The 10,099-nt window shown below is 43.9% G+C and overlaps 1 pseudogene; it reads left to right on the top strand.

Annotated features, from left to right (window-relative positions):
* Positions 1-6,795, top strand: part of LOC100948599 — a 22,941-nt pseudogene extending 16,146 nt beyond the window's left edge.
* The last annotated feature ends 3,304 nt before the right edge of the window (positions 6,796-10,099 follow it).

The following is a 10,099-nucleotide window of genomic DNA, read 5'->3' as shown; positions in this document are numbered from 1 at the left end:
AGCCTCCCTGTCTGCAAACTGGGCTATTATATATATATAATATATATATATATATATTTAGCAATAGGGTCTCACTATGTTGCCCAGACTGGTCTCAACCTCCTGACCTCAAAGCAATCCTCCTCCCTCAGCCTCCCCATGAGCCACTGTGCATGGCCAAAGAGCACTCCTTAAAGCTTGTCCAGTCTGCTTACCCTCAGATCCAAATCTCCTCCCTTTGCTAGCCTGATCAATGTCATAGGAAGGCTGATACCCACAAGCTGTGTTTCTGGCCAGCATCTGCTGGCCTTCCTCTGGTCAGCCAGGACAAGGCACTAGTGGGAGCTCAGCATGCAGGAGGGGGAGGCAGCCCCGGACAGCATCTCCAGCAACAGATGCAGCGCCTCCGGGGCTCACACCACCACGCAGCATTCCTCTCAGGCCACAGCTACCCCAGGTAACCCTGGTTCCCAAGCAGGAACGCCACGTCCTCCCACCCACCCAGAGGAAGTCACGGCTTTCTGGGCTTACTAATCCCTGGATTCCTTCAGAGTCTTACTTGGCTTCTAGGCTCTGTTACCACCTGGATTACCAAGTCCCAGAATTCAAGCCGATCTATTTTAAAGCTTTTAGTGTGGGTTCTGCTTTTCTAGACCCTGACTAATATTAAAGCTAACAGCTCAAGTAATAAAACATATTAAAAGAACTAAGGTTAATGGTAATAGGTATTATGTGACTGTCCAAAATAAGGTGGAAAGAGAATGGGAAGGAAGAGAAAAACAGCAACTTTCTCATTGCTTATAGTAGGAAACAAATTGGTATTTTGAAATAATTAGAGGGCTAAAAGTATTATACAGAAAAAAAAGTATTATATAGAATTGTCATGTTAAAGATGTCTGCTAAAAGAATAAACTACTCTTTCTAAATACTAGAGAAACTACATATAAAAAACAAAGCAGGCCGGCGCCTGTGGCTCAGTGGGTAGGGCGCTGACCCCCCATATCGAGGGTGGCGGGTTTGAACCTGGCCCAGGTCAGCTACAAACAGCAATAACAACTGCAACAACAACAACAACAATAGCAGGCTCAGCACTCGTAGCACAGTGGTTACGGTGCCAGCCACATACACCAAAGTTGGTGGGTTCGAACCTGGCCTGGGCCAGCTAAACAACAATGACAACTGCAACAAAAAATAGCTGGGTGTTGTGGTGGACACCTGTACTCCCAACTACTTGGGAGGCTGAGGCAAGACAATCGCTGAAGCCCAAGAGTTTGAGATTGCTGTGAGCTGTGATGCCATAGCACTCTACCAAGGGCAAAAAAGTGAGAATCTGTCTCAAAAAAAAAAAAAAAAGAAAGCAAAGGCAAACAGACAATTTCTTAAAAACAGAAAATTGTGTTGACTTAAAAAGAAACTAAAAGTAAATCCCAGTAACAAAACAATATAACAGCCTAAAACTAAACATGCCTTAGTCACATCAACAAATACAAACACAGAAAAATATTTTCAGATTAAATCATAAAGCATCCAGGGGCTGTGGCTCACCCCTGTAATCCTAGCACTCTGGGAGGCTGAGGTGGGCAGATTGCTTGAGCTCAGGAGTTCCGGACCAGCCTTAGCCAGAGCAAGGCCCTGTCTCTAAAAATAGCTGGATGTTATGGTGGCCACCTGTAGTCCCAGCTACTTGGGAGGCTGAGGCAAAACAATCACTTCAGCCCAAGAATCTGAGGTTGCTGTGAGTTATGATGCCACTGTACTCTGTCAAGGATGACAAAGTCAGACTCAAAAAATAAAAATCATAAAACCAAACCTAATTCTGTATACGGAACACAACTAAAACAAATCAGAATATTGAGAAATAAAAGAAGAAGTAAAGATATATTAGGGGACAACACAAAAGAAAGCAGAGATTGTAGTTTTATTTTATTTTTTTATTTTTATTTTTTGAGACAGAGCCTCAAGCTGTCCCCCTGAGTAGAGTGCTGTGGCATCACAGCTCACAGCAACCTCCAACTCCTGGGCTAAAGTGATTATCCTGCCTCAGCCTCCTGAGTAGCTGGGACTACAGGCACCTGCCACAATGCCTGGCTATTTTTTGGTTGCAGCCGTCATTGTTGTTTGGCAGGCCCGGGCTGGATTAGAACCTGCCAGCTCAGGTGTATGTGGCTGGCGCCTTAGCTGCTTGAGCCACAGGCACCAAGCTGAGATTGTAGTTTTAATTTTAGGCAAGTTGGAAGTGTTTCCTCCAAAAAATGATTAAGTAAGACCAATAAAACACCTTATAATGCTAGTAGGTATGATTCACAGTAAAGATATAATAGTTGCAAACAGCTAAGCACCAACTAACAAAGCAATGGCACTCATAAACTTGCAATTATAGGATATAAAACAAGAAATAAACAGAAACATGTCAAATGGATAAAAATACAATCAATAATACTGACCTCTCAGATATTCTGTTTTACACATGAAAGCTCTAATTGATATATACACACATATACGCCTCAAGCTCTATTCCCTACTCAGAGAGTATATTCTTATTTCAAGAAAATTTAAGAATGGAACATTTGGGGAAATTGACTACGTGTTAGGCCACACAAGCTGAAATAACTCAATAAATTCCAAAATGTAGTAGTAGTATAGGCAACATTCTTTCATCACTGTGCAATAAAACAATAAACTTATTTTCCAATCACATAACAAAAATTCCCTTCCACCTAAAAATTTATGTTAGATTAGTTTTAATTTTTTAAAAAAAATCCCTGTTCATTCTTGGATCAAAAAATAATATAAGGCCGGGTACTGTGGTTCACGCCTGTAATCCTAGCAGTCTAGGAAGCTGAGGTGGGAGGATAGCTTGAGCTCAGGAGTTTTAAACCAGCCTGCCTCAGCCTCCCAAAGTGCTGGGATTATAGGTGTGAGCCACTGCACCCAGGCAAAGAGCACTTTGTCTAAATCATGACAGCCAGGTTCTCAGGACATACTCAACTATCCAGTATTTCAGGGATTTCCCCCCTTTTCAGCTATACGTGGCTGAGTACATACTTGTGAACCCAGGTCTCAGTGCCAAGAATTTCTGGCCATCCCATGTCCCTCTCTCAGCCCTGCACCTGAACAGAACCCAGGAAGCAGAACTTAGCAGTGTCTACCCTTTGGAAGAAGCTTCCTCAAGCAATTCTCCTGCTTCAGGCTGGGTCTGATCCAGTTCTAGGGAAGTACCATCATCCCTTACTCCTGGGCACTGGGTCTCTGACCACTTAGCACCTGCCAGCTCCTCTTGATGCTCCCAGGGTATCTGCCTCTGCCAGCCTTGGGCATGGATGAGTATAAAAGTCCAACTACTCACCACCAAATTTGTTTGGATTTGTCTGATGGTTGACTTTTGAGCTATTCTGTTCACCTTTCCTCTCTCTAAGGCTGTGGACTCTTTATTGTACAGGCAAAGGTGAATTATGTGAAAAGCAAGAATAATGAGGGGAGAGGGTGTGGTTTCATGGGAGTTTTCAGAGAAAAAGAAAATCAAGTTTGGCCAGGCACAGTGGTTCACACCTGTAATCCCAGCACTCTGGGAGGCCAAGGTGGATAGACTGCTTGAGCTCAGCAAGAGTGAGAGCTCTGTCTCTACTAAAAATAGAGAAAGAAAAAGCTAGCTGGGTGCTGTGGTGGTGCCCGTAGTCCCAACTACTCAGGAGGCTGAGGCAAGAGGATCCCTTGAGCCCAAGAGTATCAGATTGCTATGAGCTGGGACGCACATAGTGAGACTCTGTCTCAAAATTTAAAAAAAGACAAAAAAGAAAGGAAAATCAAGTTTATGGGTAAAAACAAAAGAAGAAGTGAAGAATCAGGAGATTTTTGGCCTGTGTCATAAAAAATCAACTCACTGTCTCCTACATGCTGGCTCTCCAGGATTAGAGGGATGGCTCAGTTTAGCCGGGACGCAGAACAAGAACCAGCTTGAAAAGAGCTTGCTCAGACCCGTGCCGGCCTTCCCTCTGATGGGGCTGGCAGACTGCAGCCGCCCCTCCCACTTTGGGTAGAAGACGGGAGGCAGGTAAATCAGAAAAACAGAAGACATCAAAAATCAACTTTCCAAATCTGGGCTAGGCATCAGCGGGAGCTCTAATCTGACCAGAACCCCTCCAACCATGGAAAGAGGCAAATAGGTTCCATTTTTTAAATGACAGGACAGTTGCTCTATCTCTGAGTATTTTGATGGCTTGAACCACCCTTACAACAAAATCCAAAGACACGTTAGGGTTGGTGGATACACATCATAAGCCTTCGTCCCATCCACACCCTCAAGATACAAACGCTCCCCAGACTTTAAACCATAAGCACAAATATGACTGAAATGGATTTTGTTCCACTGGAACATCCCAAGTCAGCTTCACAAACATAAGGGACTACCTGGCTGATAAGAGTTTCCCCAGGAGACACATTCATGGAGAGTCGCGGCACCCTTGGCCTGTGCGGACAGTGATTCTGTATGTATCTTGAGTTAGGAGCCGGGGCTGGGGGTCCCCTCTCTGAAGGGCATGGGAGCCTGACCTCTGAAGTTGGAGCAGAAGCAGAAGTTCCAAACCACAACCCAGTCAGGAAGCACGGATTGTGTTGAAGAGGAGAGGGTGCACCTCGGGCCAGCGGGAGCCCGTGAAGGCAGCTCTCTCCTTCCTAGCATGGAGGCAGAGCTCCTTCCCACAGGACTAGTGAAATCCCAAGGACTGAGGTGCTCACACTTAACAGCGAAGTGGATCAGTGAGAGACCATTGATACTATAATGAGAAGAGAAAGATGTTCAAAGTAAATGGGACAGGTGTCAAGTGATGAAACACACTGCTCTGAGCCTGGCCGCCACCATTCCCCACTTCCCCTTTGTAGGGAGAGCCTTTCCTGTGTCCTGGGCCCACACACCTTCTCTGTGACTCAGAGGCAAACTTCAGTCTTTTCTTCAGGTCCTAATGGCTCCTTCCCCTGAGCAGTGATTTATCCAGGGACATTCCTGTGCCCTTTTTTGCATACCTTTTATATAAGGGGAGGAAATTCTAAGAAATGTTTTCTTGTTTATAAAAAGAACATAAGGGATGAAACAACCATTTCTCTTCTACTGGTGTTGTGAAGCTTGAACCACAGCCGTAATGTTGTGAGCATTAGGGGAGGTCAGCAGAGTTGGCACTGAGGATGGAAGAGTGGGAAGACAGAAAGAATGGGGACCCCAATGACCATGCCAAAAAAGCAGAGTTAACCAACCCCAAAGTCACCTTCCTCTGGGCCTCTAGTCGGGTAATAAGCTCCCTAATTGGACCAGGCATAGTGGCTCATGCCTACAATCCAAGCACTCTGGGAAGCTAAGGCAGGAGGATCACTTGAGGCCCAGAACTTGAGACCAGCCTGAGCAAAATCAAGATACCTCCTCACCCCCACTCCGTCTCTGCTGAAAGTTGAAAAATTACCCAGGTGTCGTGGTGTGCTCCTGCAGTCCTAGCTATTCAGGAGATTGAAGCAGGAGAACTGCTTGAGCCTGGAAGTTAGAGATTGCAGTAAACTATGATGATGCCGCAGCACTCTAGCTAGGGTGACAGAAACAGACCCTGTTTCTAACAAAACTAGAGCAAACCAAACAAAAAAATGAGACCAAAAAACCTTCCATAATTGTTTTAGACGGGCAAGTCGAGATTTTCTGCTACTTGCATCTAAAAAACATCTTGGCCAGGTGCAGTGGCTCATGCCTGTAATCCTAGCACTCTGGGAGTCAAAGACAGGTGGATTGCTTGAGCTCAGGAGTTTGAGTCCAGCCTGAGCAAGAGCAAGATCCCATCTCTAAAAATAGCCGAGCACTGCAGCAGGTGCCTGTAGTCCCAACTACTTGGGAGGCTGAGGCAAGAGGATCACTTGAACCCCAGAGTTTGAGGTTGCTGTGAGCTAACACGCCATGGTGCTATAACAAACTCCTCCAACCATTTTTTCAGAAGAGGTCAGAACTGAATGTCAGAATCTCAAATTTTGGGGTAACAACATCTGTCAACCATCTGCAAGTGTCTGCACTGCTTGGGGCAGAGGACCAAGAGACAGTGCTTTATGTGACCAGAGTTCTGAAGTGGCAGAATTTGAAGATATTAAATCAGTTTACAGAATAGATTTTTATTTTGATAAAAACCCTTACTTTGAAAATATGGTGGCACCTGTGGCTCAATGAGTAGGGCATTGGCCCCATATACTGAGGGTGGCGGGTTCAAACCCAGCTCTGGCTGAAATACAACAAAAAAAATAGCCCGGTGTTGTGGCAGGCACCTGTAGTCCCAGCTACTCGGGAGGCTGAGGTAAGAAAATCCCCTAAGCCCAGGAGTTGGAGGTTGCTGTGAGCTGTGATGTCACAGCACTCTACCGAAGGTGACAAAGTGAGAATCTGTCTCAAAAAAACAAACAAACAAAAAAACCCTTACTTTGAAAATAAAGTTCTCTCCAAAGAATTTCATCTAAACGAGAGTGGTGATCCATCTTCGAAGTCCACTGAAATCAAATGGAAATCTGGAAAGGATTTGATGAAACATTCTGGTCAAAGGCAGAATAAAGCCAGCAGGAAGAGGCAGCATGAGGAACCAGAGAGCTTCTGTGCCTGGTTTACTGAGCAGTCTGATGCTGGTGCAGGTGAATTAGGGGAGGTCATCAAAGATGATGTTTGGCCAAATCCATTACAGTCCTGCTGGTTCCTGAGATGGACGATGAAGAAGGAGAAGAAGATGATGATGATGAAGGAGGTTTGGAAGATGTTGATGAAGAAGGGGGGATGAGGATGAAGATGATGATGAGGGGGGTTAGGAGCGGAGGATTGTTAATGTTCCCGGAGCCCCCTGATCGGAGACACAGGGAAAAGAAACTGCAGACGGGATGATGGATTTGAAGGGAGGTCGAGACTCGCTCCGATCAGCAACCAGGCCCAACTTTACTAATTATCGTACATACTTTCAAACATTCAGCAAGATTTTAATACAGATAAAAGGAAGTGAAGTAAGATCAGGAAACTGCCATTAAGATTACAATTTAGTGTGAATGCCGAGGAACACATATACAATTGATTTTGTTTGGGGTAAAAACATAAAAAAGACTGGCTGTCTGCTCTGGCTTAGCCTAAGGTGTTTTAGAACCCAAACCAGAGATTATAATGTTAATGAGAGGAACGGCAGAGAACGCAACAGAATACAGACAGGCGGTCAAGCTATCAGCTGCGACCCTGGTCTGGCTCTCCGGTATTCCTTTGTGAGAGTGTCTCTGCATTCTGCAGGCTGCAGGCAGGAACTCGATCATGAAAGAAATCCTTCTCAGAGCCATTCTCCTAGGGGAGCACTTTGAAACTGAACTGCCACGTCTGAGCATAGGGTGCTCATCTCTACAGAGGATGAAAGAGAAAATGAATAACAGAATATTAATGGATTCCAACCTTTTAAAAAATTTCCTCCAGTCCCTGGGAGCAAGCTTCAGTCTTTTTTTTTTTCCCCCTCTTGTTCTCAGTCTCCCTGTCCTTGAGGTCTCTTTTCTCTACTTATTTTGGGGGGAAATACCTTGAGCAAAATACAATGGGAAAAGAATCTCTACCCATTTCTGTTCCAAATTCATTTTTATCCCTTCCTATCTCAACAAAAACTGTACGGAATCAACACCTCCGAGCTCTGTGGGAGAAAACAAATAGCTGCTCCCTTCGCCCAGCTGAAGCTGGGGGGTGCTAGGCCCCTGGGTAGTGTGCATAGAATTCTAGGTTTTCTCCTCCTTTCTCTGTATTTTGGGCTCAGAAAGTACACTGTGTCTCTATGTGAATATGGACAGTCAGCATTTGCCAACACGTATCTGTCTACTTTCTCTTCCTTAAAAAGAGGAAAAAAAACTTTAAAAAATGGGGTAGAAGTCCACAGAGGGTGGGTTTGAGATGTTTGGCTGGGTTCAGGGGGCATTTTGACAACATGGCTTTCCTTTGGCATGTGTGATTGTGACATTTAGTGAACATGCTAGGAGTTTAAGATGACACTTTTATTTATTTATTATTTTTTTAGAGATAGAGTCTCACTTTGTTGTCTTTGGTAGAGTGCCATCGTGTCACAGCTCACAGCAACCTCCAGCTCTTGGGCTTAAATGATTTTCTTGCCTCAGCCTCCCAAGTAGCTGGGATTACAGGTGCCCGCCACAATGCCCGGCTATTTTTTTGTTGCAGTTTGGCTGGGGCTGGGTTTGAACCTGCCACCCTCGGTATATATGGCTGGTGCCCTACCCACTGACCCACAGGTGCGGCTCAAGATGACACTTTTTAAATAAATTCTCTCCTAATGGTGACTTAAGCCCTGCCACTCAAATGAGAGAATCAGCAGAACCTGTAGGATCTTTTTTGTAATTGACATTCTCTATTATAATTTTGTTCTTGTTTATTTTTAAATTTGCTTTTTGTTTCACTGTAAAGGAAAGATGATGTTCAGTTTTGAACATTAAAAGTGTACAAGTTGCTTTGTTACAATAAAACTGAATGTGTACACAAGAAAAGAAAATAAATGTTATCCTTCTGTTTCTCAGATTTGAAACCTAGGCATGGAAATCATTTTAAAATCTCACAGGGCCAGAGATATGGGAGGGACCTTGGAAGGCCCCTAGTCCAACTTCCCATTTGAAGTTGGATGAGTTCACAAGGCCACTTAGCTGGGACCAGAACCTGCGTCTTCTTCCAACTGATCTTGTGCTCTTGTTCATTATGGTTGCGGAAGGAAAAAAACACAAAACAAATCTTTAGCAAAAAAATAAAAATACCTTTGTAGGCCTCCCTACCTTTTTTTTTTGTATACATTAAGGCCCATGTAATTAAAATTGTTAATCACATCACCCACATAGTGGATGCAAACTGCATTTGCTAACTCAAGTATATCAGAAGTGTAATGGGCGATGCCTGTGGCTCAAAAGGGTAGAGCGCCAGCCCCATATGCTGGAGGTGGTGGGTTCAAACCCAGCCCCGGCCAAAAAAAAAAGACGTGTAACACTTCTTATATTTCTATAATAAAATAATTTCTGATTGGAGCTCTCAGTTCTCTTACATCCTCATGCATTCTCTATGCTCAGTCCTTCCGAGGGCCAGGCTCTTGCAGAGCCAGAGACTAAGCATTTGAAACTCTAAAGAAGGGTTCTGAAAATGCTTTGAGTGTCTGGTAAAGCTTCCACAGGCTTCTCAGAAAATGCTTTCTAGTGTAAAAACAAAAAGCAGAGAATTACAAGATAAACCAAACAGATGGAAATACATTTGTCAAGATATTTGAGTTGTTACATAATATTTCTTTTTTAACCCATTAAATAATAAAATCTGGCAATAGTTCTAATGACTACCTTAGTTTCCAGTGAGTGTAAATGATAATTAAAGATGTCTGTAACAACTGTCATACAGTATGAAAAAACATTTGTGATTTCAATTGGTGACATTGCATTGAAAAAGCACCTGTGATTTCTATTGGTGACAAAACATTTCCATTACCTGTGGCCTATATTCATAATTGAGGAAAATGTTAAATTTCACTTAGGCTATTGAAAATAAAGATATTTTTCCCCTATAACTTCATGGACTCTTTAAATTCCATTCCAGACCTGTCTTAGTCTCCTTGTTGCTGTAACAAAATACCTCGTGGTAGGTAATTTATAAACCGCATACGTTTATTGGTCATAGTTATGAAGGGTGGGAAGTCCAGGATCAAGGCAGGTTCAGTGTCAGGTGAAGGCCTGGTCTCTGCTTCCAAGATGGGGTGTTGAACACTGCTTCTCCCAGAGGGGACGAACACTGTGTCTTTGGATGGTGGGAGAAATGGAAGGGGCTAGCTAGTTTGCTCCAGCTGTTTTATAATATTGGCCACTAATCCCACCCCTGAGGGCTCTGACCTCATGATTAAATCACCTTCTCGATATTCCAGATCCTAATATCACATTGATAGTTAAATTCAACATATGAATTTGTGTGGCTCGGCACTCGTAGCATAGTGGGTAGAGCACCGGCCATATGTACTGAGACTGGCAGGTTCAAACCTGGCCCGGGCCAGCTAAACAATAATAACAACTGCAACAGAAAAAATAGCCAGACATTGTGGCAGGTTCCTGTAGTCCCAGC

This window comes from Otolemur garnettii, unplaced genomic scaffold (assembly GCF_000181295.1).
Source record: "Otolemur garnettii isolate 467f Iridium unplaced genomic scaffold, OtoGar3 scaffold00019, whole genome shotgun sequence".
NCBI classification, from domain to species: Eukaryota; Metazoa; Chordata; class Mammalia; order Primates; family Galagidae; genus Otolemur; species Otolemur garnettii.
Note: the sequence above shows the minus strand (reverse complement) of the source record. Positions and strands in the feature narration are given on the sequence as shown.